The sequence below is a fragment of the Lepisosteus oculatus genome, unplaced genomic scaffold (assembly GCF_040954835.1).
Source record: "Lepisosteus oculatus isolate fLepOcu1 unplaced genomic scaffold, fLepOcu1.hap2 HAP2_SCAFFOLD_39, whole genome shotgun sequence".
Taxonomy (NCBI): domain Eukaryota; kingdom Metazoa; phylum Chordata; class Actinopteri; order Semionotiformes; family Lepisosteidae; genus Lepisosteus; species Lepisosteus oculatus.
This window is the reverse complement of record NW_027167923.1, coordinates 25523-49599: the sequence shown is the minus strand read 5'-3', so window position 1 is coordinate 49599 and position 24077 is coordinate 25523. Positions and strand designations below refer to the sequence as shown.

The window sequence follows — 24077 nt, the reverse complement described above, 5'->3', positions numbered from 1 at the left end:
AAAAGGCTGGAATTCTTCTGCCAGCCGGCAGGATTTCTTCTGCACTCACCCAGAAAAGCCAAGAATTGTATTTCATCTTTCGCAAGCTGTATTTTCCAGGAGGAGAATGAATACTTGCATTAAACTGAATCAAGCCGACAGAGACGCACAGCCGTTGTTTTTCTCCATGGGAAGTTTTTCGTTAAGGAAAAACACCGTTGTCATTTTCTTGCCAGCCGGCGGTATTTCTTGTGCAGCGATGAGCCAGATTTGTATTTCGTATTTCGCAAGTTGTGTGAATTTCTTGAAGTTGAAAGTGAATTCGCTCCAGAAAAGAAATGTCCAGTCGCATGAAAGCCGTGGCTGTTTGTTAAACCGCAGGACCTGAGCTTGCGTTCTGTTTCTCATGGCGTTCGCAAAGGCGATTCCTGCCTTTAAAACTGCTGTGTCTGCGACTGAAAGTGGCGTGTGGCGCAGCTTCTAAAGTCTTGTTGACGCTCCTCGATGTTGCTTTCTCTCTGCCTAAGGAAGTTCGATTGTCGCGTCGGAACGGGGAGACCTAATCCTTCCAGCTTTAAGCCACCCTTCAGTCTTCTGAAGGGTGTCCGAGTGCTAGCATGTCATTTGGCTTTTTTTCTGGGGAAACGGAGAGCGACATTGAAAAAGGTTACCTCCGCCGCCTCGCCCTCCGTGTTAAATGATCGCAAGCCGGCGGCGGCGGCGCTCCCTGTAGTCGTGGCCGAGCGGTTAAGGCGATGGGCTAGAAAGCCATTGGGGTCTCCCCGCGTCGGCTCGAATCCTGCCGACTACGGCGCCCTTCTCCTGTCGCTTCGGCCTGCCCAGAAAAAGGCGGAGTGCTGTTTCTCTCTTCCTGCTTCTTGTACAAACGCTAAATCGCTTGGACCTGCTGCCTTGGAAGTAATGTCTTCAACATCCACCAGTGACATTTCACAGCTGGAAGCACACAGCCACGCTTTTGGCATTGGCATGTCTTGCGCCCTACTTCCAGCCTTTGAAGACCTAATTATTCAAACTGAAAGAACCGGCTGAATGAGTGTTTGCAGTGCACCAGGAGGAGCAGGGACCATAGCATTGGAGGGGTGAGGATGGCGCAGATGGAAACGTTTTCATGCGCTCCTCTGGGAGGAATGAAAAGAAAAGACGAAACCGGAAACAGTAGTAGCCGCAAGAGGAAGTGTCTTCAAGCGCCAAGCAAGCGCTCCTCGTTAGTATAGTGGTGCGTATCCCCGCCTGTCACGTGGGAGACCAGGGATGGATTGCTTGACGGCGAGCCAGGTTGCTTTTCTCCCATCAGATTCCAACCGCTAATGCTAACGCAGTGTGTGGGAGCTTACATGCTTTTCCTTTCCCGTCTTTTTCGGACGACTGTTCCAAAGGGGTAACCTGAAGGAATAGGGGCCTGAAGACACGAGGCATTCTTAAACCAGCACTGGGCTGCACGGCCTTCTGTTGTGATCAGGTTATATTCGAGTCAAAAAGCCAGAGCATCCGCTTCTATCCTATGGAGCACGAGCTAAATCGGAAGAGGCAGGGGATACACCTACGCCTATCGGCGCACGTTCCCTGCGTCAGGCTGCTTCACCCATTTGCACCCATTTGCACCCGACTGGAGACGGCACTGAGCAAGCTTTTTGTCAGGAGTGGGATTCGAACCCACGCCTCCAGGGGAGACTGCGACCTGAACGCAGCGCCTTAGACCGCTCGGCCATCCTGACGCGGGCCCCCTGTCCCGGGGCGGTCTGATGAGCCACCGCGATCCCACTACGCTCCTCGAGTATCGCACTGTTATTAATACTACAGTGTGACTCCAGCATTAAAATGTTTGGAAAATGTGTCGGCTTTTATAATCCAGTGTAGAGCAGCATGTGATGATTTGTGCTACAACACCAAGCGCTCAAAGTGACGTCTGCGTTTGTCGTTGAAACTTTCAACTCTTTCATCACTTATGTAGGAAATAAAAAGAGCAGTTGTGCGCCACACGCAGAGAGGCCGTCAGCAGAGTGGCGCAGCGGAAGCGTGCTGGGCCCATAACCCAGAGGTCGATGGATCGAAACCATCCTCTGCTACATGTGTCCTATGCACGATTCCTAAGCATGCCATTGGGTTAGCAAAGTGCCTTCAAATAGTCTGCATCTCCCTTTCTTTAAATTCTGTCCTGAGTTTCTCTCTCGTGTGTGTTTGTGCAAGCTTGACACTTGCGGGACTCTTTAATCTTCACCAATACGGAGATGACCAAATGTGTCTTCGGTTGTTCTGAGGTCTTTGATAGTTTCTTTGAAAGCTTCAACTGAACCTCGAAATCGAAGCAGTTATGTTTATATTGATTTCTCGCGTTAATCATTACGAACCAGGAACAGCCAGCACACTCGGTCGCATTAGTAATTATGTCACGTCTCTACTTAGCAGAGCATTCAAAGGCCCACTGGAAGTAGTAAAGCACTAAAACACTGCAAAACTGAACTCGGGAAAATCATACTGGGAGCTCTGAGCGATGTCTGCATCCAAGCCATCCAATACGGACTCTGAAACCTTGGAATATCAACACTATGATGCGCTACCTTTTACCTGGAGCAAAACGATGGAATTAGAAGAATGCTTACCGCAGGATACAACTGTGCCGCTGTTATTTGGAGCACGGTTTTCACTTGCATGAAAACTACAGCAGAACGTAGAAGGATGATCACTGAGGAGTCCACGCGGGCATGCTGAGGAGATTGTAGGTCGTACATTTCAATGATTACTGACATTTGCGCTGCTGGAGGTACAGTAATCAACAAAGAACAGGGTGTGCTACTCTCGAATCCGGTCAGCACATGATGAAAAGCCAGGAAGTATACCTTGTCAAATTGCCGTCAACAGGGACAAGTTAACCACCAGCTCCACCGGCGCCCGGCTAGCTCAGTCGGTAGAGCATGAGACTCTTAATCTCAGGGTCGTGGGTTCGAGCCCCACGTTGGGCGGTGCCCGTCTCCTTATTAACAAAGTTTCCCGCTCATCCTTGAACCTCTTACACCTCGATGGTACCGAGCACTGCGTTTTAATGCACAGGTGTGATCAAACCGAGATGAAAAGGGCGTATCTAGCTCCTTGCCCGAGAGATAAATCAGAGGTTCCGCAGATAATCCCTTGGCTCCGGTCACCCGGACGCAGATAGGAGCTGCAGCCATCATAACTTGTATGAAAACTAAGAAGAGCTCCTGTCTATTTACAGTTTCATTTACTCTAGCGTTTCCTTAAACATTGCGTGTACGAAGGCTAAGAAATTGGAGAGCTATTCTAATACAATAACTATTAGGAATCTTTTCGCCATAACAGTTTCACTGTGATTTTGCAGGTAACACGTACGTTGGGAAAACATTTTGAACGCGATCAATAACCGCACTGGAAAAATGTGGGAAAGAAAGGGCGAAAAGCGACTCTTCAACATGTGGAAATATCTTCCTGAGCGGAGCCCTCTTCTCGAAGCTCAACACTCTGCAAGAGTCACTTCTCCCAACTTGCGCCCGCAGGTTTCCGTAGTGTGCCTGCAAAGAGCCATCCGCTTGAGACAGGTGCACCTCCCGATTTCATTGAACTAAGCTAGATGCACAATTTCTAATGCAGCCTTCATCACAATAGACAGTTCATTTCTCGAAAGCTTGTCGTAAAAAAAGGAAACAAAGAACGAAAACGTATAGCTGACAATCTTCTGAAGATGCAGATTCAGCTTTGGGGAAATGGACATTTTATGTATGCAGATGCTTTTCAAGCGCTGGTTTTAGAACGTCGCTGTGCTTCCAGCATCCTTTTCAGCCTTCTAAACTGGCTACCGAGGTGCCGATCACATTGTAAAGCGGTTGAGAGGCCGGAGCTGCTCAAACCGCTCTTGCCGTTTCCCATCAATCAAAAGCACTATGTTGTTTCTTTGTATGGAAAGCTTTTCAAGTCTGGCATCGACACGCACCTTTCCTGAAACGTCCAAAAGGTGAATGCTTCGCAAAGAAATCCAGTCTACCTTCAGGGGGCATGATGTTGAAATCGGAATGAGCCCTGGGTGGGCTTGAAGCAGCAGCTGTTCAGTTAACAGCTGCACAGAAACGCACCCCGCTTGCTTTGTATCATTCGCAAGTTTCTGGTTAAAGAGTAAAAAAGGCTGGAATTCTTCTGCCAGCCGGCAGGATTTCTTCTGCACTCACCCAGAAAAGCCAAGAATTGTATTTCATCTTTCGCAAGCTGTATTTTCCAGGAGGAGAATGAATACTTGCATTAAACTGAATCAAGCCGACAGAGACGCACAGCCGTTGTTTTTCTCCATGGGAAGTTTTTCGTTAAGGAAAAACACCGTTGTCATTTTCTTGCCAGCCGGCGGTATTTCTTGTGCAGCGATGAGCCAGATTTGTATTTCGTATTTCGCAAGTTGTGTGAATTTCTTGAAGTTGAAAGTGAATTCGCTCCAGAAAAGAAATGTCCAGTCGCATGAAAGCCGTGGCTGTTTGTTAAACCGCAGGACCTGAGCTTGCGTTCTGTTTCTCATGGCGTTCGCAAAGGCGATTCCTGCCTTTAAAACTGCTGTGTCTGCGACTGAAAGTGGCGTGTGGCGCAGCTTCTAAAGTCTTGTTGACGCTCCTCGATGTTGCTTTCTCTCTGCCTAAGGAAGTTCGATTGTCGCGTCGGAACGGGGAGACCTAATCCTTCCAGCTTTAAGCCACCCTTCAGTCTTCTGAAGGGTGTCCGAGTGCTAGCATGTCATTTGGCTTTTTTTCTGGGGAAACGGAGAGCGACATTGAAAAAGGTTACCTCCGCCGCCTCGCCCTCCGTGTTAAATGATCGCAAGCCGGCGGCGGCGGCGCTCCCTGTAGTCGTGGCCGAGCGGTTAAGGCGATGGGCTAGAAAGCCATTGGGGTCTCCCCGCGTCGGCTCGAATCCTGCCGACTACGGCGCCCTTCTCCTGTCGCTTCGGCCTGCCCAGAAAAAGGCGGAGTGCTGTTTCTCTCTTCCTGCTTCTTGTACAAACGCTAAATCGCTTGGACCTGCTGCCTTGGAAGTAATGTCTTCAACATCCACCAGTGACATTTCACAGCTGGAAGCACACAGCCACGCTTTTGGCATTGGCATGTCTTGCGCCCTACTTCCAGCCTTTGAAGACCTAATTATTCAAACTGAAAGAACCGGCTGAATGAGTGTTTGCAGTGCACCAGGAGGAGCAGGGACCATAGCATTGGAGGGGTGAGGATGGCGCAGATGGAAACGTTTTCATGCGCTCCTCTGGGAGGAATGAAAAGAAAAGACGAAACCGGAAACAGTAGTAGCCGCAAGAGGAAGTGTCTTCAAGCGCCAAGCAAGCGCTCCTCGTTAGTATAGTGGTGCGTATCCCCGCCTGTCACGTGGGAGACCAGGGATGGATTGCTTGACGGCGAGCCAGGTTGCTTTTCTCCCATCAGATTCCAACCGCTAATGCTAACGCAGTGTGTGGGAGCTTACATGCTTTTCCTTTCCCGTCTTTTTCGGACGACTGTTCCAAAGGGGAAACCTGAAGGAATAGGGGCCTGAAGACACGAGGCATTCTTAAACCAGCACTGGGCTGCACGGCCTTCTGTTGTGATCAGGTTATATTCGAGTCAAAAAGCCAGAGCATCCGCTTCTATCCTATGGAGCACGAGCTAAATCGGAAGAGGCAGGGGATACACCTACGCCTATCGGCGCACGTTCCCTGCGTCAGGCTGCTTCACCCATTTGCACCCATTTGCACCCGACTGGAGACGGCACTGAGCTAGCTTTTTGTCAGGAGTGGGATTCGAACCCACGCCTCCAGGGGAGACTGCGACCTGAACGCAGCGCCTTAGACCACTCGGCCATCCTGACGCGGGCCCCCTGTCCCGGGGCGGTCTGATGAGCCACCGCGATCCCACTACGCTCCTCGAGTATCGCACTGTTATTAATACTACAGTGTGACTCCAGCATTAAAATGTTTGGAAAATGTGTCGGCTTTTATAATCCAGTGTAGAGCAGCATGTGATGATTTGTGCTACAACACCAAGCGCTCAAAGTGACGTCTGCGTTTGTCGTTGAAACTTTCAACTCTTTCATCACTTATGTAGGAAATAAAAAGAGCAGTTGTGCGCCACACGCAGAGAGGCCGTCAGCAGAGTGGCGCAGCGGAAGCGTGCTGGGCCCATAACCCAGAGGTCGATGGATCGAAACCATCCTCTGCTACATGTGTCCTATGCACGATTCCTAAGCATGCCATTGGGTTAGCAAAGTGCCTTCAAATAGTCTGCATCTCCCTTTCTTTAAATTCTGTCCTGAGTTTCTCTCTCGTGTGTGTTTGTGCAAGCTTGACACTTGCGGGACTCTTTAATCTTCACCAATACGGAGATGACCAAATGTGTCTTCGGTTGTTCTGAGGTCTTTGATAGTTTCTTTGAAAGCTTCAACTGAACCTCGAAATCGAAGCAGTTATGTTTATATTGATTTCTCGCGTTAATCATTACGAACCAGGAACAGCCAGCACACTCGGTCGCATTAGTAATTATGTCACGTCTCTACTTAGCAGAGCATTCAAAGGCCCACTGGAAGTAGTAAAGCACTAAAACACTGCAAAACTGAACTCGGGAAAATCATACTGGGAGCTCTGAGCGATGTCTGCATCCAAGCCATCCAATACGGACTCTGAAACCTTGGAATATCAACACTATGATGCGCTACCTTTTACCTGGAGCAAAACGATGGAATTAGAAGAATGCTTACCGCAGGATACAACTGTGCCGCTGTTATTTGGAGCACGGTTTTCACTTGCATGAAAACTACAGCAGAACGTAGAAGGATGATCACTGAGGAGTCCACGCGGGCATGCTGAGGAGATTGTAGGTCGTACATTTCAATGATTACTGACATTTGCGCTGCTGGAGGTACAGTAATCAACAAAGAACAGGGTGTGCTACTCTCGAATCCGGTCAGCACATGATGAAAAGCCAGGAAGTATACCTTGTCAAATTGCCGTCAACAGGGACAAGTTAACCACCAGCTCCACCGGCGCCCGGCTAGCTCAGTCGGTAGAGCATGAGACTCTTAATCTCAGGGTCGTGGGTTCGAGCCCCACGTTGGGCGGTGCCCGTCTCCTTATTAACAAAGTTTCCCGCTCATCCTTGAACCTCTTACACCTCGATGGTACCGAGCACTGCGTTTTAATGCACAGGTGTGATCAAACCGAGATGAAAAGGGCGTATCTAGCTCCTTGCCCGAGAGATAAATCAGAGGTTCCGCAGATAATCCCTTGGCTCCGGTCACCCGGACGCAGATAGGAGCTGCAGCCATCATAACTTGTATGAAAACTAAGAAGAGCTCCTGTCTATTTACAGTTTCATTTACTCTAGCGTTTCCTTAAACATTGCGTGTACGAAGGCTAAGAAATTGGAGAGCTATTCTAATACAATAACTATTAGGAATCTTTTCGCCATAACAGTTTCACTGTGATTTTGCAGGTAACACGTACGTTGGGAAAACATTTTGAACGCGATCAATAACCGCACTGGAAAAATGTGGGAAAGAAAGGGCGAAAAGCGACTCTTCAACATGTGGAAATATCTTCCTGAGCGGAGCCCTCTTCTCGAAGCTCAACACTCTGCAAGAGTCACTTCTCCCAACTTGCGCCCGCAGGTTTCCGTAGTGTGCCTGCAAAGAGCCATCCGCTTGAGACAGGTGCACCTCCCGATTTCATTGAACTAAGCTAGATGCACAATTTCTAATGCAGCCTTCATCACAATAGACAGTTCATTTCTCGAAAGCTTGTCGTAAAAAAAGGAAACAAAGAACGAAAACGTATAGCTGACAATCTTCTGAAGATGCAGATTCAGCTTTGGGGAAATGGACATTTTATGTATGCAGATGCTTTTCAAGCGCTGGTTTTAGAACGTCGCTGTGCTTCCAGCATCCTTTTCAGCCTTCTAAACTGGCTACCGAGGTGCCGATCACATTGTAAAGCGGTTGAGAGGCCGGAGCTGCTCAAACCGCTCTTGCCGTTTCCCATCAATCAAAAGCACTATGTTGTTTCTTTGTATGGAAAGCTTTTCAAGTCTGGCATCGACACGCACCTTTCCTGAAACGTCCAAAAGGTGAATGCTTCGCAAAGAAATCCAGTCTACCTTCAGGGGGCATGATGTTGAAATCGGAATGAGCCCTGGGTGGGCTTGAAGCAGCAGCTGTTCAGTTAACAGCTGCACAGAAACGCACCCCGCTTGCTTTGTATCATTCGCAAGTTTCTGGTTAAAGAGTAAAAAAGGCTGGAATTCTTCTGCCAGCCGGCAGGATTTCTTCTGCACTCACCCAGAAAAGCCAAGAATTGTATTTCATCTTTCGCAAGCTGTATTTTCCAGGAGGAGAATGAATACTTGCATTAAACTGAATCAAGCCGACAGAGACGCACAGCCGTTGTTTTTCTCCATGGGAAGTTTTTCGTTAAGGAAAAACACCGTTGTCATTTTCTTGCCAGCCGGCGGTATTTCTTGTGCAGCGATGAGCCAGATTTGTATTTCGTATTTCGCAAGTTGTGTGAATTTCTTGAAGTTGAAAGTGAATTCGCTCCAGAAAAGAAATGTCCAGTCGCATGAAAGCCGTGGCTGTTTGTTAAACCGCAGGACCTGAGCTTGCGTTCTGTTTCTCATGGCGTTCGCAAAGGCGATTCCTGCCTTTAAAACTGCTGTGTCTGCGACTGAAAGTGGCGTGTGGCGCAGCTTCTAAAGTCTTGTTGACGCTCCTCGATGTTGCTTTCTCTCTGCCTAAGGAAGTTCGATTGTCGCGTCGGAACGGGGAGACCTAATCCTTCCAGCTTTAAGCCACCCTTCAGTCTTCTGAAGGGTGTCCGAGTGCTAGCATGTCATTTGGCTTTTTTTCTGGGGAAACGGAGAGCGACATTGAAAAAGGTTACCTCCGCCGCCTCGCCCTCCGTGTTAAATGATCGCAAGCCGGCGGCGGCGGCGCTCCCTGTAGTCGTGGCCGAGCGGTTAAGGCGATGGGCTAGAAAGCCATTGGGGTCTCCCCGCGTCGGCTCGAATCCTGCCGACTACGGCGCCCTTCTCCTGTCGCTTCGGCCTGCCCAGAAAAAGGCGGAGTGCTGTTTCTCTCTTCCTGCTTCTTGTACAAACGCTAAATCGCTTGGACCTGCTGCCTTGGAAGTAATGTCTTCAACATCCACCAGTGACATTTCACAGCTGGAAGCACACAGCCACGCTTTTGGCATTGGCATGTCTTGCGCCCTACTTCCAGCCTTTGAAGACCTAATTATTCAAACTGAAAGAACCGGCTGAATGAGTGTTTGCAGTGCACCAGGAGGAGCAGGGACCATAGCATTGGAGGGGTGAGGATGGCGCAGATGGAAACGTTTTCATGCGCTCCTCTGGGAGGAATGAAAAGAAAAGACGAAACCGGAAACAGTAGTAGCCGCAAGAGGAAGTGTCTTCAAGCGCCAAGCAAGCGCTCCTCGTTAGTATAGTGGTGCGTATCCCCGCCTGTCACGTGGGAGACCAGGGATGGATTGCTTGACGGCGAGCCAGGTTGCTTTTCTCCCATCAGATTCCAACCGCTAATGCTAACGCAGTGTGTGGGAGCTTACATGCTTTTCCTTTCCCGTCTTTTTCGGACGACTGTTCCAAAGGGGAAACCTGAAGGAATAGGGGCCTGAAGACACGAGGCATTCTTAAACCAGCACTGGGCTGCACGGCCTTCTGTTGTGATCAGGTTATATTCGAGTCAAAAAGCCAGAGCATCCGCTTCTATCCTATGGAGCACGAGCTAAATCGGAAGAGGCAGGGGATACACCTACGCCTATCGGCGCACGTTCCCTGCGTCAGGCTGCTTCACCCATTTGCACCCGACTGGAGACGGCACTGAGCTAGCTTTTTGTCAGGAGTGGGATTCGAACCCACGCCTCCAGGGGAGACTGCGACCTGAACGCAGCGCCTTAGACCGCTCGCCCATCCTGACGTGGGCCCCCTGTCCCGGGGCGGTCTGATGAGCCACCGCGATCCCACTACGCTCCTCGAGTATCGCACTGTTATTAATACTACAGTGTGACTCCAGCATTAAAATGTTTGGAAAATGTGTCGGCTTTTATAATCCAGTGTAGAGCAGCATGTGATGATTTGTGCTACAACACCAAGCGCTCAAAGTGACGTCTGCGTTTGTCGTTGAAACTTTCAACTCTTTCATCACTTATGTAGGAAATAAAAAGAGCAGTTGTGCGCCACACGCAGAGAGGCCGTCAGCAGAGTGGCGCAGCGGAAGCGTGCTGGGCCCATAACCCAGAGGTCGATGGATCGAAACCATCCTCTGCTACATGTGTCCTATGCACGATTCCTAAGCATGCCATTGGGTTAGCAAAGTGCCTTCAAATAGTCTGCATCTCCCTTTCTTTAAATTCTGTCCTGAGTTTCTCTCTCGTGTGTGTTTGTGCAAGCTTGACACTTGCGGGACTCTTTAATCTTCACCAATACGGAGATGACCAAATGTGTCTTCGGTTGTTCTGAGGTCTTTGATAGTTTCTTTGAAAGCTTCAACTGAACCTCGAAATCGAAGCAGTTATGTTTATATTGATTTCTCGCGTTAATCATTACGAACCAGGAACAGCCAGCACACTCGGTCGCATTAGTAATTATGTCACGTCTCTACTTAGCAGAGCATTCAAAGGCCCACTGGAAGTAGTAAAGCACTAAAACACTGCAAAACTGAACTCGGGAAAATCATACTGGGAGCTCTGAGCGATGTCTGCATCCAAGCCATCCAATACGGACTCTGAAACCTTGGAATATCAACACTATGATGCGCTACCTTTTACCTGGAGCAAAACGATGGAATTAGAAGAATGCTTACCGCAGGATACAACTGTGCCGCTGTTATTTGGAGCACGGTTTTCACTTGAATGAAAACTACAGCAGAACGTAGAAGGATGATCACTGAGGAGTCCACGCGGGCATGCTGAGGAGATTGTAGGTCGTACATTTCAATGATTACTGACATTTGCGCTGCTGGAGGTACAGTAATCAACAAAGAACAGGGTGTGCTACTCTCGAATCCGGTCAGCACATGATGAAAAGCCAGGAAGTATACCTTGTCAAATTGCCGTCAACAGGGACAAGTTAACCACCAGCTCCACCGGCGCCCGGCTAGCTCAGTCGGTAGAGCATGAGACTCTTAATCTCAGGGTCGTGGGTTCGAGCCCCACGTTGGGCGGTGCCCGTCTCCTTATTAACAAAGTTTCCCGCTCATCCTTGAACCTCTTACACCTCGATGGTACCGAGCACTGCGTTTTAATGCACAGGTGTGATCAAACCGAGATGAAAAGGGCGTATCTAGCTCCTTGCCCGAGAGATAAATCAGAGGTTCCGCAGATAATCCCTTGGCTCCGGTCACCCGGACGCAGATAGGAGCTGCAGCCATCATAACTTGTATGAAAACTAAGAAGAGCTCCTGTCTATTTACAGTTTCATTTACTCTAGCGTTTCCTTAAACATTGCGTGTACGAAGGCTAAGAAATTGGAGAGCTATTCTAATACAATAACTATTAGGAATCTTTTCGCCATAACAGTTTCACTGTGATTTTGCAGGTAACACGTACGTTGGGAAAACATTTTGAACGCGATCAATAACCGCACTGGAAAAATGTGGGAAAGAAAGGGCGAAAAGCGACTCTTCAACATGTGGAAATATCTTCCTGAGCGGAGCCCTCTTCTCGAAGCTCAACACTCTGCAAGAGTCACTTCTCCCAACTTGCGCCCGCAGGTTTCCGTAGTGTGCCTGCAAAGAGCCATCCGCTTGAGACAGGTGCACCTCCCGATTTCATTGAACTAAGCTAGATGCACAATTTCTAATGCAGCCTTCATCACAATAGACAGTTCATTTCTCGAAAGCTTGTCGTAAAAAAAGGAAACAAAGAACGAAAACGTATAGCTGACAATCTTCTGAAGATGCAGATTCAGCTTTGGGGAAATGGACATTTTATGTATGCAGATGCTTTTCAAGCGCTGGTTTTAGAACGTCGCTGTGCTTCCAGCATCCTTTTCAGCCTTCTAAACTGGCTACCGAGGTGCCGATCACATTGTAAAGCGGTTGAGAGGCCGGAGCTGCTCAAACCGCTCTTGCCGTTTCCCATCAATCAAAAGCACTATGTTGTTTCTTTGTATGGAAAGCTTTTCAAGTCTGGCATCGACACGCACCTTTCCTGAAACGTCCAAAAGGTGAATGCTTCGCAAAGAAATCCAGTCTACCTTCAGGGGGCATGATGTTGAAATCGGAATGAGCCCTGGGTGGGCTTGAAGCAGCAGCTGTTCAGTTAACAGCTGCACAGAAACGCACCCCGCTTGCTTTGTATCATTCGCAAGTTTCTGGTTAAAGAGTAAAAAAGGCTGGAATTCTTCTGCCAGCCGGCAGGATTTCTTCTGCACTCACCCAGAAAAGCCAAGAATTGTATTTCATCTTTCGCAAGCTGTATTTTCCAGGAGGAGAATGAATACTTGCATTAAACTGAATCAAGCCGACAGAGACGCACAGCCGTTGTTTTTCTCCATGGGAAGTTTTTCGTTAAGGAAAAACACCGTTGTCATTTTCTTGCCAGCCGGCGGTATTTCTTGTGCAGCGATGAGCCAGATTTGTATTTCGTATTTCGCAAGTTGTGTGAATTTCTTGAAGTTGAAAGTGAATTCGCTCCAGAAAAGAAATGTCCAGTCGCATGAAAGCCGTGGCTGTTTGTTAAACCGCAGGACCTGAGCTTGCGTTCTGTTTCTCATGGCGTTCGCAAAGGCGATTCCTGCCTTTAAAACTGCTGTGTCTGCGACTGAAAGTGGCGTGTGGCGCAGCTTCTAAAGTCTTGTTGACGCTCCTCGATGTTGCTTTCTCTCTGCCTAAGGAAGTTCGATTGTCGCGTCGGAACGGGGAGACCTAATCCTTCCAGCTTTAAGCCACCCTTCAGTCTTCTGAAGGGTGTCCGAGTGCTAGCATGTCATTTGGCTTTTTTTCTGGGGAAACGGAGAGCGACATTGAAAAAGGTTACCTCCGCCGCCTCGCCCTCCGTGTTAAATGATCGCAAGCCGGCGGCGGCGGCGCTCCCTGTAGTCGTGGCCGAGCGGTTAAGGCGATGGGCTAGAAAGCCATTGGGGTCTCCCCGCGTCGGCTCGAATCCTGCCGACTACGGCGCCCTTCTCCTGTCGCTTCGGCCTGCCCAGAAAAAGGCGGAGTGCTGTTTCTCTCTTCCTGCTTCTTGTACAAACGCTAAATCGCTTGGACCTGCTGCCTTGGAAGTAATGTCTTCAACATCCACCAGTGACATTTCACAGCTGGAAGCACACAGCCACGCTTTTGGCATTGGCATGTCTTGCGCCCTACTTCCAGCCTTTGAAGACCTAATTATTCAAACTGAAAGAACCGGCTGAATGAGTGTTTGCAGTGCACCAGGAGGAGCAGGGACCATAGCATTGGAGGGGTGAGGATGGCGCAGATGGAAACGTTTTCATGCGCTCCTCTGGGAGGAATGAAAAGAAAAGACGAAACCGGAAACAGTAGTAGCCGCAAGAGGAAGTGTCTTCAAGCGCCAAGCAAGCGCTCCTCGTTAGTATAGTGGTGCGTATCCCCGCCTGTCACGTGGGAGACCAGGGATGGATTGCTTGACGGCGAGCCAGGTTGCTTTTCTCCCATCAGATTCCAACCGCTAATGCTAACGCAGTGTGTGGGAGCTTACATGCTTTTCCTTTCCCGTCTTTTTCGGACGACTGTTCCAAAGGGGAAACCTGAAGGAATAGGGGCCTGAAGACACGAGGCATTCTTAAACCAGCACTGGGCTGCACGGCCTTCTGTTGTGATCAGGTTATATTCGAGTCAAAAAGCCAGAGCATCCGCTTCTATCCTATGGAGCACGAGCTAAATCGGAAGAGGCAGGGGATACACCTACGCCTATCGGCGCACGTTCCCTGCGTCAGGCTGCTTCACCCATTTGCACCCATTTGCACCCGACTGGAGACGGCACTGAGCAAGCTTTTTGTCAGGAGTGGGATTCGAACCCACGCCTCCAGGGGAGACTGCGACCTGAACGCAGCGCCTTAGACCACTCGGCCATCCTGACGCGGGCCCCCTGTCCCGGGGCGGTCTGATGAGCCACCGCGATCCCACTACGCTCCTCGAGTATCGCACTGTTATTAATACTACAGTGTGACTCCAGCATTAAAATGTTTGGAAAATGTGTCGGCTTTTATAATCCAGTGTAGAGCAGCATGTGATGATTTGTGCTACAACACCAAGCGCTCAAAGTGACGTCTGCGTTTGTCGTTGAAACTTTCAACTCTTTCATCACTTATGTAGGAAATAAAAAGAGCAGTTGTGCGCCACACGCAGAGAGGCCGTCAGCAGAGTGGCGCAGCGGAAGCGTGCTGGGCCCATAACCCAGAGGTCGATGGATCGAAACCATCCTCTGCTACATGTGTCCTATGCACGATTCCTAAGCATGCCATTGGGTTAGCAAAGTGCCTTCAAATAGTCTGCATCTCCCTTTCTTTAAATTCTGTCCTGAGTTTCTCTCTCGTGTGTGTTTGTGCAAGCTTGACACTTGCGGGACTCTTTAATCTTCACCAATACGGAGATGACCAAATGTGTCTTCGGTTGTTCTGAGGTCTTTGATAGTTTCTTTGAAAGCTTCAACTGAACCTCGAAATCGAAGCAGTTATGTTTATATTGATTTCTCGCGTTAATCATTACGAACCAGGAACAGCCAGCACACTCGGTCGCATTAGTAATTATGTCACGTCTCTACTTAGCAGAGCATTCAAAGGCCCACTGGAAGTAGTAAAGCACTAAAACACTGCAAAACTGAACTCGGGAAAATCATACTGGGAGCTCTGAGCGATGTCTGCATCCAAGCCATCCAATACGGACTCTGAAACCTTGGAATATCAACACTATGATGCGCTACCTTTTACCTGGAGCAAAACGATGGAATTAGAAGAATGCTTACCGCAGGATACAACTGTGCCGCTGTTATTTGGAGCACGGTTTTCACTTGCATGAAAACTACAGCAGAACGTAGAAGGATGATCACTGAGGAGTCCACGCGGGCATGCTGAGGAGATTGTAGGTCGTACATTTCAATGATTACTGACATTTGCGCTGCTGGAGGTACAGTAATCAACAAAGAACAGGGTGTGCTACTCTCGAATCCGGTCAGCACATGATGAAAAGCCAGGAAGTATACCTTGTCAAATTGCCGTCAACAGGGACAAGTTAACCACCAGCTCCACCGGCGCCCGGCTAGCTCAGTCGGTAGAGCATGAGACTCTTAATCTCAGGGTCGTGGGTTCGAGCCCCACGTTGGGCGGTGCCCGTCTCCTTATTAACAAAGTTTCCCGTTCATCCTTGAACCTCTTACACCTCGATGGTACCGAGCACTGCGTTTTAATGCACAGGTGTGATCAAACCGAGATGAAAAGGGCGTATCTAGCTCCTTGCCCGAGAGATAAATCAGAGGTTCCGCAGATAATCCCTTGGCTCCGGTCACCCGGACGCAGATAGGAGCTGCAGCCATCATAACTTGTATGAAAACTAAGAAGAGCTCCTGTCTATTTACAGTTTCATTTACTCTAGCGTTTCCTTAAACATTGCGTGTACGAAGGCTAAGAAATTGGAGAGCTATTCTAATACAATAACTATTAGGAATCTTTTCGCCATAACAGTTTCACTGTGATTTTGCAGGTAACACGTACGTTGGGAAAACATTTTGAACGCGATCAATAACCGCACTGGAAAAATGTGGGAAAGAAAGGGCGAAAAGCGACTCTTCAACATGTGGAAATATCTTCCTGAGCGGAGCCCTCTTCTCGAAGCTCAACACTCTGCAAGAGTCACTTCTCCCAACTTGCGCCCGCAGGTTTCCGTAGTGTGCCTGCAAAGAGCCATCCGCTTGAGACAGGTGCACCTCCCGATTTCATTGAACTAAGCTAGATGCACAATTTCTAATGCAGCCTTCATCACAATAGACAGTTCATTTCTCGAAAGCTTGTCGTAAAAAAAGGAAACAAAGAACGAAAACGTATAGCTGACAATCTTCTGAAGATGCAGATTCAGCTTTGGGGAAATGGACATTTTATGTATGCAGATGCTTTTCAAGCGCTGGTTTTAGAACGTCGCTGTGCTTCCAGCATCCTTTTCAGCCTTCTAAACTGGCTACCGAGGTGCCGATCACATTGTAAAGCGGTTGAGAGGCCGGAGCTGCTCAAACCGCTCTTGCCGTTTCCCATCAATCAAAAGCACTATGTTGTTTCTTTGTATGGAAAGCTTTTCAAGTCTGGCATCGACACGCACCTTTCCTGAAACGTCCAAAAGGTGAATGCTTCGCAAAGAAATCCAGTCTACCTTCAGGGGGCATGATGTTGAAATCGGAATGAGCCCTGGGTGGGCTTGAAGCAGCAGCTGTTCAGTTAACAGCTGCACAGAAACGCACCCCGCTTGCTTTGTATCATTCGCAAGTTTCTGGTTAAAGAGTAAAAAAGGCTGGAATTCTTCTGCCAGCCGGCAGGATTTCTTCTGCACTCACCCAGAAAAGCCAAGAATTGTATTTCATCTTTCGCAAGCTGTATTTTCCAGGAGGAGAATGAATACTTGCATTAAACTGAATCAAGCCGACAGAGACGCACAGCCGTTGTTTTTCTCCATGGGAAGTTTTTCGTTAAGGAAAAACACCGTTGTCATTTTCTTGCCAGCCGGCGGTATTTCTTGTGCAGCGATGAGCCAGATTTGTATTTCGTATTTCGCAAGTTGTGTGAATTTCTTGAAGTTGAAAGTGAATTCGCTCCAGAAAAGAAATGTCCAGTCGCATGAAAGCCGTGGCTGTTTGTTAAACCGCAGGACCTGAGCTTGCGTTCTGTTTCTCATGGCGTTCGCAAAGGCGATTCCTGCCTTTAAAACTGCTGTGTCTGCGACTGAAAGTGGCGTGTGGCGCAGCTTCTAAAGTCTTGTTGACGCTCCTCGATGTTGCTTTCTCTCTGCCTAAGGAAGTTCGATTGTCGCGTCGGAACGGGGAGACCTAATCCTTCCAGCTTTAAGCCACCCTTCAGTCTTCTGAAGGGTGTCCGAGTGCTAGCATGTCATTTGGCTTTTTTTCTGGGGAAACGGAGAGCGACATTGAAAAAGGTTACCTCCGCCGCCTCGCCCTCCGTGTTAAATGATCGCAAGCCGGCGGCGGCGGCGCTCCCTGTAGTCGTGGCCGAGCGGTTAAGGCGATGGGCTAGAAAGCCATTGGGGTCTCCCCGCGTCGGCTCGAATCCTGCCGACTACGGCGCCCTTCTCCTGTCGCTTCGGCCTGCCCAGAAAAAGGCGGAGTGCTGTTTCTCTCTTCCTGCTTCTTGTACAAACGCTAAATCGCTTGGACCTGCTGCCTTGGAAGTAATGTCTTCAACATCCACCAGTGACATTTCACAGCTGGAAGCACACAGCCACGCTTTTGGCATTGGCATGTCTTGCGCCCTACTTCCAGCCTTTGAAGACCTAATTATTCAAACTGAAAGAACCGGCTGAATGAGTGTTTGCAGTGCACCAGGAGGAGCAGGGACCATAGCATTGGAGGGGTGAGGATGGCGCAGATGGAAACGTTTTCATGCGCTCCTCTGGGAGGAATGAAAAGAAAAGACGAAACCGGAAACAGTAGTAGCCGCAAGAGGAAGTGTCTTCAAGCGCCAAGCAAGCGCTCCTCGTTAGTATAGTGGTGCGTATCCCCGCCTGTCACGTGGGAGACCAGGGATGGATTGCTTGACGGCGAGCCAGGTTGCTTTTCTCCCATCAGATTCCAACCGCTAATGCTAACGCAGTGTGTGGGAGCTTACATGCTTTTCCTTTCCCGTCTTTTTCGGACGACTGTTCCAAAGGGGAAACCTGAAGGAATAGGGGCCTGAAGACACGAGGCATTCTTAAACCAGCACTGGGCTGCACGGCCTTCTGTTGTGATCAGGTTATATTCGAGTCAAAAAGCCAGAGCATCCGCTTCTATCCTATGGAGCACGAGCTAAATCGGAAGAGGCAGGGGATACACCTACGCCTATCGGCGCACGTTCCCTGCGTCAGGCTGCTTCACCCATTTGCACCCGACTGGAGACGGCACTGAGCAAGCTTTTTGTCAGGAGTGGGATTCGAACCCACGCCTCCAGGGGAGACTGCGACCTGAACGCAGCGCCTTAGACCGCTCGGCCATCCTGACGCGGGCCCCCTGTCCCGGGGCGGTCTGATGAGCCACCGCGATCCCACTACGCTCCTCGAGTATCGCACTGTTATTAATACTACAGTGTGACTCCAGCATTAAAATGTTTGGAAAATGTGTCGGCTTTTATAATCCAGTGTAGAGCAGCATGTGATGATTTGTGCTACAACACCAAGCGCTCAAAGTGACGTCTGCGTTTGTCGTTGAAACTTTCAACTTTCATCACTTATGTAGGAAATAAAAAGAGCAGTTGTGCGCCACACGCAGAGAGGCCGTCAGCAGAGTGGCGCAGCGGAAGCGTGCTGGGCCCATAACCCAGAGGTCGATGGATCGAAACCATCCTCTGCTACATGTGTCCTATGCACGATTCCTAAGCATGCCATTGGGTTAGCAAAGTGCCTTCAAATAGTCTGCATCTCCCTTTCTTTAAATTCTGTCCTGAGTTTCTCTCTCGTGTGTGTTTGTGCAAGCTTGACACTTGCGGGACTCTTTAATCTTCACCAATACGGAGATGACCAAATGTGTCTTCGGTTGTTCTGAGGTCTTTGATAGTTTCTTTGAAAGCTTCAACTGAACCTCGAAATCGAAGCAGTTATGTTTATATTGATTTCTCGCGTTAATCATTACGAACCAGGAACAGCCAGCACACTCGGTCGCATTAGTAATTATGTCACGTCTCTACTTAGCAGAGCATTCAAAGGCCCACTGGAAGTAGTAAAGCACTAAAACACTGCAAAACTGAACTCGGGAAAATCATACTGGGAGCTCTGAGCGATGTCTGCATCCAAGCCATCCAATACGGACTCTGAAACCTTGGAATATCAACACTATGATGCGCTACCTTTTACCTGGAGCAAAACGATGGAATTAGAAGAATGCTTACCGCAGGATACAACTGTGCCGCTGTTATTTGGAGCACGGTTTTCACTTGCATGAAAACTACAGCAGAACGTAGAAGGATGATCACTGAGGAGTCCACGCGGGCATGCTGAGGAGATTGTAGGTCGTACATTTCAATGATTACTGACATTTGCGCTGCTGGAGGTACAGTAATCAACAAAGAACAGGGTGTGCTACTCTCGAATCCGGTCAGCACATGATGAAAAGCCAGGAAGTATACCTTGTCAAATTGCCGTCAACAGGGACAAGTTAACCACCAGCTCCACCGGCGCCCGGCTAGCTCAGTCGGTAGAGCATGAGACTCTTAATCGCAGGGTCGTGGGTTCGAGCCCCACGTTGGGCGGTGCCCGTCTCCTTATTAACAAAGTTTCCCGCTCATCCTTGAACCTCTTACACCTCGATGGTACCGAGCACTGCGTTTTAATGCACAGGTGTGATCAAACCGAGATGAAAAGGGCGTATCTAGCTCCTTGCCCGAGAGATAAATCAGAGGTTCCGCAGATAATCCCTTGGCTCCGGTCACCCGGACGCAGATAGGAGCTGCAGCCATCATAACTTGTATGAAAACTAAGAAGAGCTCCTGTCTATTTACAGTTTCATTTACTCTAGCGTTTCCTTAAACATTGCGTGTACGAAGGCTAAGAAATTGGAGAGCTATTCTAATACAATAACTATTAGGAATCTTTTCGCCATAACAGTTTCACTGTGATTTTGCAGGTAACACGTACGTTGGGAAAACATTTTGAACGCGATCAATAACCGCACTGGAAAAATGTGGGAAAGAAAGGGCGAAAAGCGACTCTTCAACATGTGGAAATATCTTCCTGAGCGGAGCCCTCTTCTCGAAGCTCAACACTCTGCAAGAGTCACTTCTCCCAACTTGCGCCCGCAGGTTTCCGTAGTGTGCCTGCAAAGAGCCATCCGCTTGAGACAGGTGCACCTCCCGATTTCATTGAACTAAGCTAGATGCACAATTTCTAATGCAGCCTTCATCACAATAGACAGTTCATTTCTCGAAAGCTTGTCGTAAAAAAAGGAAACAAAGAACGAAAACGTATAGCTGACAATCTTCTGAAGATGCAGATTCAGCTTTGGGGAAATGGACATTTTATGTATGCAGATGCTTTTCAAGCGCTGGTTTTAGAACGTCGCTGTGCTTCCAGCATCCTTTTCAGCCTTCTAAACTGGCTACCGAGGTGCCGATCACATTGTAAAGCGGTTGAGAGGCCGGAGCTGCTCAAACCGCTCTTGCCGTTTCCCATCAATCAAAAGCACTATGTTGTTTCTTTGTATGGAAAGCTTTTCAAGTCTGGCATCGACACGCACCTTTCCTGAAACGTCCAAAAGGTGAATGCTTCGCAAAGAAATCCAGTCTACCTTCAGGGGGCATGATGTTGAAATCGGAATGAGCCCTGGGTGGGCTTGAAGCAGCAGCTGTTCAGTTAACAGCTGCACAGAAACGCACCCCGCTTGCTTTGTATCATTCGCAAGTTTCTGGTTAAAGAGTAAAAAAGGCTGGAATTCTTCTGCCAGCCGGCAGGATTTCTTCTGCACTCACCCAGAAAAGCCAAGAATTGTATTTCATCTTTCGCAAGCTGTATTTTCCAGGAGGAGAATGAATACTTGCATTAAACTGAATCAAGCCGACAGAGACGCACAGCCGTTGTTTTTCTCCATGGGAAGTTTTTCGTTAAGGAAAAACACCGTTGTCATTTTCTTGCCAGCCGGCGGTATTTCTTGTGCAGCGATGAGCCAGATTTGTATTTCGTATTTCGCAAGTTGTGTGAATTTCTTGAAGTTGAAAGTGAATTCGCTCCAGAAAAGAAATGTCCAGTCGCATGAAAGCCGTGGCTGTTTGTTAAACCGCAGGACCTGAGCTTGCGTTCTGTTTCTCATGGCGTTCGCAAAGGCGATTCCTGCCTTTAAAACTGCTGTGTCTGCGACTGAAAGTGGCGTGTGGCGCAGCTTCTAAAGTCTTGTTGACGCTCCTCGATGTTGCTTTCTCTCTGCCTAAGGAAGTTCGATTGTCGCGTCGGAACGGGGAGACCTAATCCTTCCAGCTTTAAGCCACCCTTCAGTCTTCTGAAGGGTGTCCGAGTGCTAGCATGTCATTTGGCTTTTTTTCTGGGGAAACGGAGAGCGACATTGAAAAAGGTTACCTCCGCCGCCTCGCCCTCCGTGTTAAATGATCGCAAGCCGGCGGCGGCGGCGCTCCCTGTAGTCGTGGCCGAGCGGTTAAGGCGATGGGCTAGAAAGCCATTGGGGTCTCCCCGCGTCGGCTCGAATCCTGCCGACTACGGCGCCCTTCTCCTGTCGCTTCGGCCTGCCCAGAAAAAGGCGGAGTGCTGTTTCTCTCTTCCTGCTTCTTGTACAAACGCTAAATCGCTTGGACCTGCTGCCTTGGAAGTAATGTCTTCAACATCCACCAGTGACATTTCACAGCTGGAAGCACACAGCCACGCTTTTGGCATTGGCATGTCTTGCGCCCTACTTCCAGCCTTTGAAGACCTAATTATTCAAACTGAAAGAACCGGCTGAATGAGTGTTTGCAGTGCACCAGGAGGAGCAGGGACCATAGCATTGGAGGGGTGAGGATGGCGCAGATGGAAACGTTTTCATGCGCTCCTCTGGGAGGAATGAAAAGAAAAGACGAAACCGGAAACAGTAGTAGCCGCAAGAGGAAGTGTCTTCAAGCGCCAAGCAAGCGCTCCTCGTTAGTATAGTGGTGCGTATCCCCGCCTGTCACGTGGGAGACCAGGGATGGATTGCTTGACGGCGAGCCAGGTTGCTTTTCTCCCATCAGATTCCAACCGCTAATGCTAACGCAGTGTGTGGGAGCTTACATGCTTTTCCTTTCCCGTCTTTTTCGGACGACTGTTCCAAAGGGGAAACCTGAAGGAATAGGGGCCTGAAGACACGAGGCATTCTTAAACCAGCACTGGGCTGCACGGCCTTCTGTTGTGATCAGGTTATATTCGAGTCAAAAAGCCAGAGCATCCGCTTCTATCCTATGGAGCACGAGCTAAATCGGAAGAGGCAGGGGATACACCTACGCCTATCGGCGCACGTTCCCTGCGTCAGGCTGCTTCACCCATTTGCACCCATTTGCACCCGACTGGAGACGGCACTGAGCAAGCTTTTTGTCAGGAGTGGGATTCGAACCCACGCCTCCAGGGGAGACTGCGACCTGAACGCAGCGCCTTAGACCGCTCGGCCATCCTGACGCGGGCCCCCTGTCCCGGGGCGGTCTGATGAGCCACCGCGATCCCACTACGCTCCTCGAGTATCGCACTGTTATTAATACTACAGTGTGACTCCAGCATTAAAATGTTTGGAAAATGTGTCGGCTTTTATAATCCAGTGTAGAGCAGCATGTGATGATTTGTGCTACAACACCAAGCGCTCAAAGTGACGTCTGCGTTTGTCGTTGAAACTTTCAACTTTCATCACTTATGTAGGAAATAAAAAGAGCAGTTGTGCGCCACACGCAGAGAGGCCGTCAGCAGAGTGGCGCAGCGGAAGCGTGCTGGGCCCATAACCCAGAGGTCGATGGATCGAAACCATCCTCTGCTACATGTGTCCTATGCACGATTCCTAAGCATGCCATTGGGTTAGCAAAGTGCCTTCAAATAGTCTGCATCTCCCTTTCTTTAAATTCTGTCCTGAGTTTCTCTCTCGTGTGTGTTTGTGCAAGCTTGACACTTGCGGGACTCTTTAATCTTCACCAATACGGAGATGACCAAATGTGTCTTCGGTTGTTCTGAGGTCTTTGATAGTTTCTTTGAAAGCTTCAACTGAACCTCGAAATCGAAGCAGTTATGTTTATATTGATTTCTCGCGTTAATCATTACGAACCAGGAACAGCCAGCACACTCGGTCGCATTAGTAATTATGTCACGTCTCTACTTAGCAGAGCATTCAAAGGCCCACTGGAAGTAGTAAAGCACTAAAACACTGCAAAACTGAACTCGGGAAAATCATACTGGGAGCTCTGAGCGATGTCTGCATCCAAGCCATCCAATACGGACTCTGAAACCTTGGAATATCAACACTATGATGCGCTACCTTTTACCTGGAGCAAAACGATGGAATTAGAAGAATGCTTACCGCAGGATACAACTGTGCCGCTGTTATTTGGAGCACGGTTTTCACTTGCATGAAAACTACAGCAGAACGTAGAAGGATGATCACTGAGGAGTCCACGCGGGCATGCTGAGGAGATTGTAGGTCGTACATTTCAATGATTACTGACATTTGCGCTGCTGGAGGTACAGTAATCAACAAAGAACAGGGTGTGCTACTCTCGAATCCGGTCAGCACATGATGAAAAGCCAGGAAGTATACCTTGTCAAATTGCCGTCAACAGGGACAAGTTAACCACCAGCTCCACCGGCGCCCGGCTAGCTCAGTCGGTAGAGCATGAGACTCTTAATCTCAGGGTCGTGGGTTCGAGCCCCACGTTGGGCGGTGCCCGTCTCCTTATTAACAAAGTTTCCCGCTCATCCTTGAACCTCTTACACCTCGATGGTACCGAGCACTGCGTTTTAATGCACAGGTGTGATCAAACCGAGATGAAAAGGGCGTATCTAGCTCCTTGCCCGAGAGATAAATCAGAGGTTCCGCAGATAATCCCTTGGCTCCGGTCACCCGGACGCAGATAGGAGCTGCAGCCATCATAACTTGTATGAAAACTAAGAAGAGCTCCTGTCTATTTACAGTTTCATTTACTCTAGCGTTTCCTTAAACATTGCGTGTACGAAGGCTAAGAAATTGGAGAGCTATTCTAATACAATAACTATTAGGAATCTTTTCGCCATAACAGTTTCACTGTGATTTTGCAGGTAACACGTACGTTGGGAAAACATTTTGAACGCGATCAATAACCGCACTGGAAAAATGTGGGAAAGAAAGGGCGAAAAGCGACTCTTCAACATGTGGAAATATCTTCCTGAGCGGAGCCCTCTTCTCGAAGCTCAAC

General features: G+C 48.9%; 10 non-coding genes across 10 annotated transcripts; 5 read left to right on the top strand and 5 right to left on the bottom strand.

The window, feature by feature from the left end:
• Nucleotides 1–1632: 1632 nt before the first annotated feature.
• Nucleotides 1633–1715, bottom strand: trnal-cag (transfer RNA leucine (anticodon CAG)). Its single transcript has one exon. It is a non-coding gene; the product is annotated as a tRNA-Leu (tRNA).
• A 1172-nt stretch (nt 1716–2887) lies between these two features.
• Nucleotides 2888–2960, top strand: trnak-cuu (transfer RNA lysine (anticodon CUU)). The gene has a single exon. It is a non-coding gene; the product is annotated as a tRNA-Lys (tRNA).
• Nucleotides 2961–5758: 2798 nt separating this feature from the next.
• trnal-cag (transfer RNA leucine (anticodon CAG)) lies at nt 5759–5841 on the bottom strand. The gene has a single exon. It is a non-coding gene; the product is annotated as a tRNA-Leu (tRNA).
• A 1172-nt stretch (nt 5842–7013) lies between these two features.
• Nucleotides 7014–7086, top strand: trnak-cuu (transfer RNA lysine (anticodon CUU)). The gene has a single exon. It is a non-coding gene; the product is annotated as a tRNA-Lys (tRNA).
• Nucleotides 7087–11129: 4043 nt separating this feature from the next.
• On the top strand, nt 11130–11202 carry trnak-cuu (transfer RNA lysine (anticodon CUU)). Its single transcript has one exon. It is a non-coding gene; the product is annotated as a tRNA-Lys (tRNA).
• A 2798-nt stretch (nt 11203–14000) lies between these two features.
• trnal-cag (transfer RNA leucine (anticodon CAG)) lies at nt 14001–14083 on the bottom strand. Its single transcript has one exon. It is a non-coding gene; the product is annotated as a tRNA-Leu (tRNA).
• A 1172-nt stretch (nt 14084–15255) lies between these two features.
• Nucleotides 15256–15328, top strand: trnak-cuu (transfer RNA lysine (anticodon CUU)). The gene has a single exon. It is a non-coding gene; the product is annotated as a tRNA-Lys (tRNA).
• Nucleotides 15329–18116: 2788 nt separating this feature from the next.
• trnal-cag (transfer RNA leucine (anticodon CAG)) lies at nt 18117–18199 on the bottom strand. Its single transcript has one exon. It is a non-coding gene; the product is annotated as a tRNA-Leu (tRNA).
• Nucleotides 18200–22240: 4041 nt separating this feature from the next.
• trnal-cag (transfer RNA leucine (anticodon CAG)) lies at nt 22241–22323 on the bottom strand. The gene has a single exon. It is a non-coding gene; the product is annotated as a tRNA-Leu (tRNA).
• A 1170-nt stretch (nt 22324–23493) lies between these two features.
• trnak-cuu (transfer RNA lysine (anticodon CUU)) lies at nt 23494–23566 on the top strand. The gene has a single exon. It is a non-coding gene; the product is annotated as a tRNA-Lys (tRNA).
• The last annotated feature ends 511 nt before the right edge of the window (nt 23567–24077 follow it).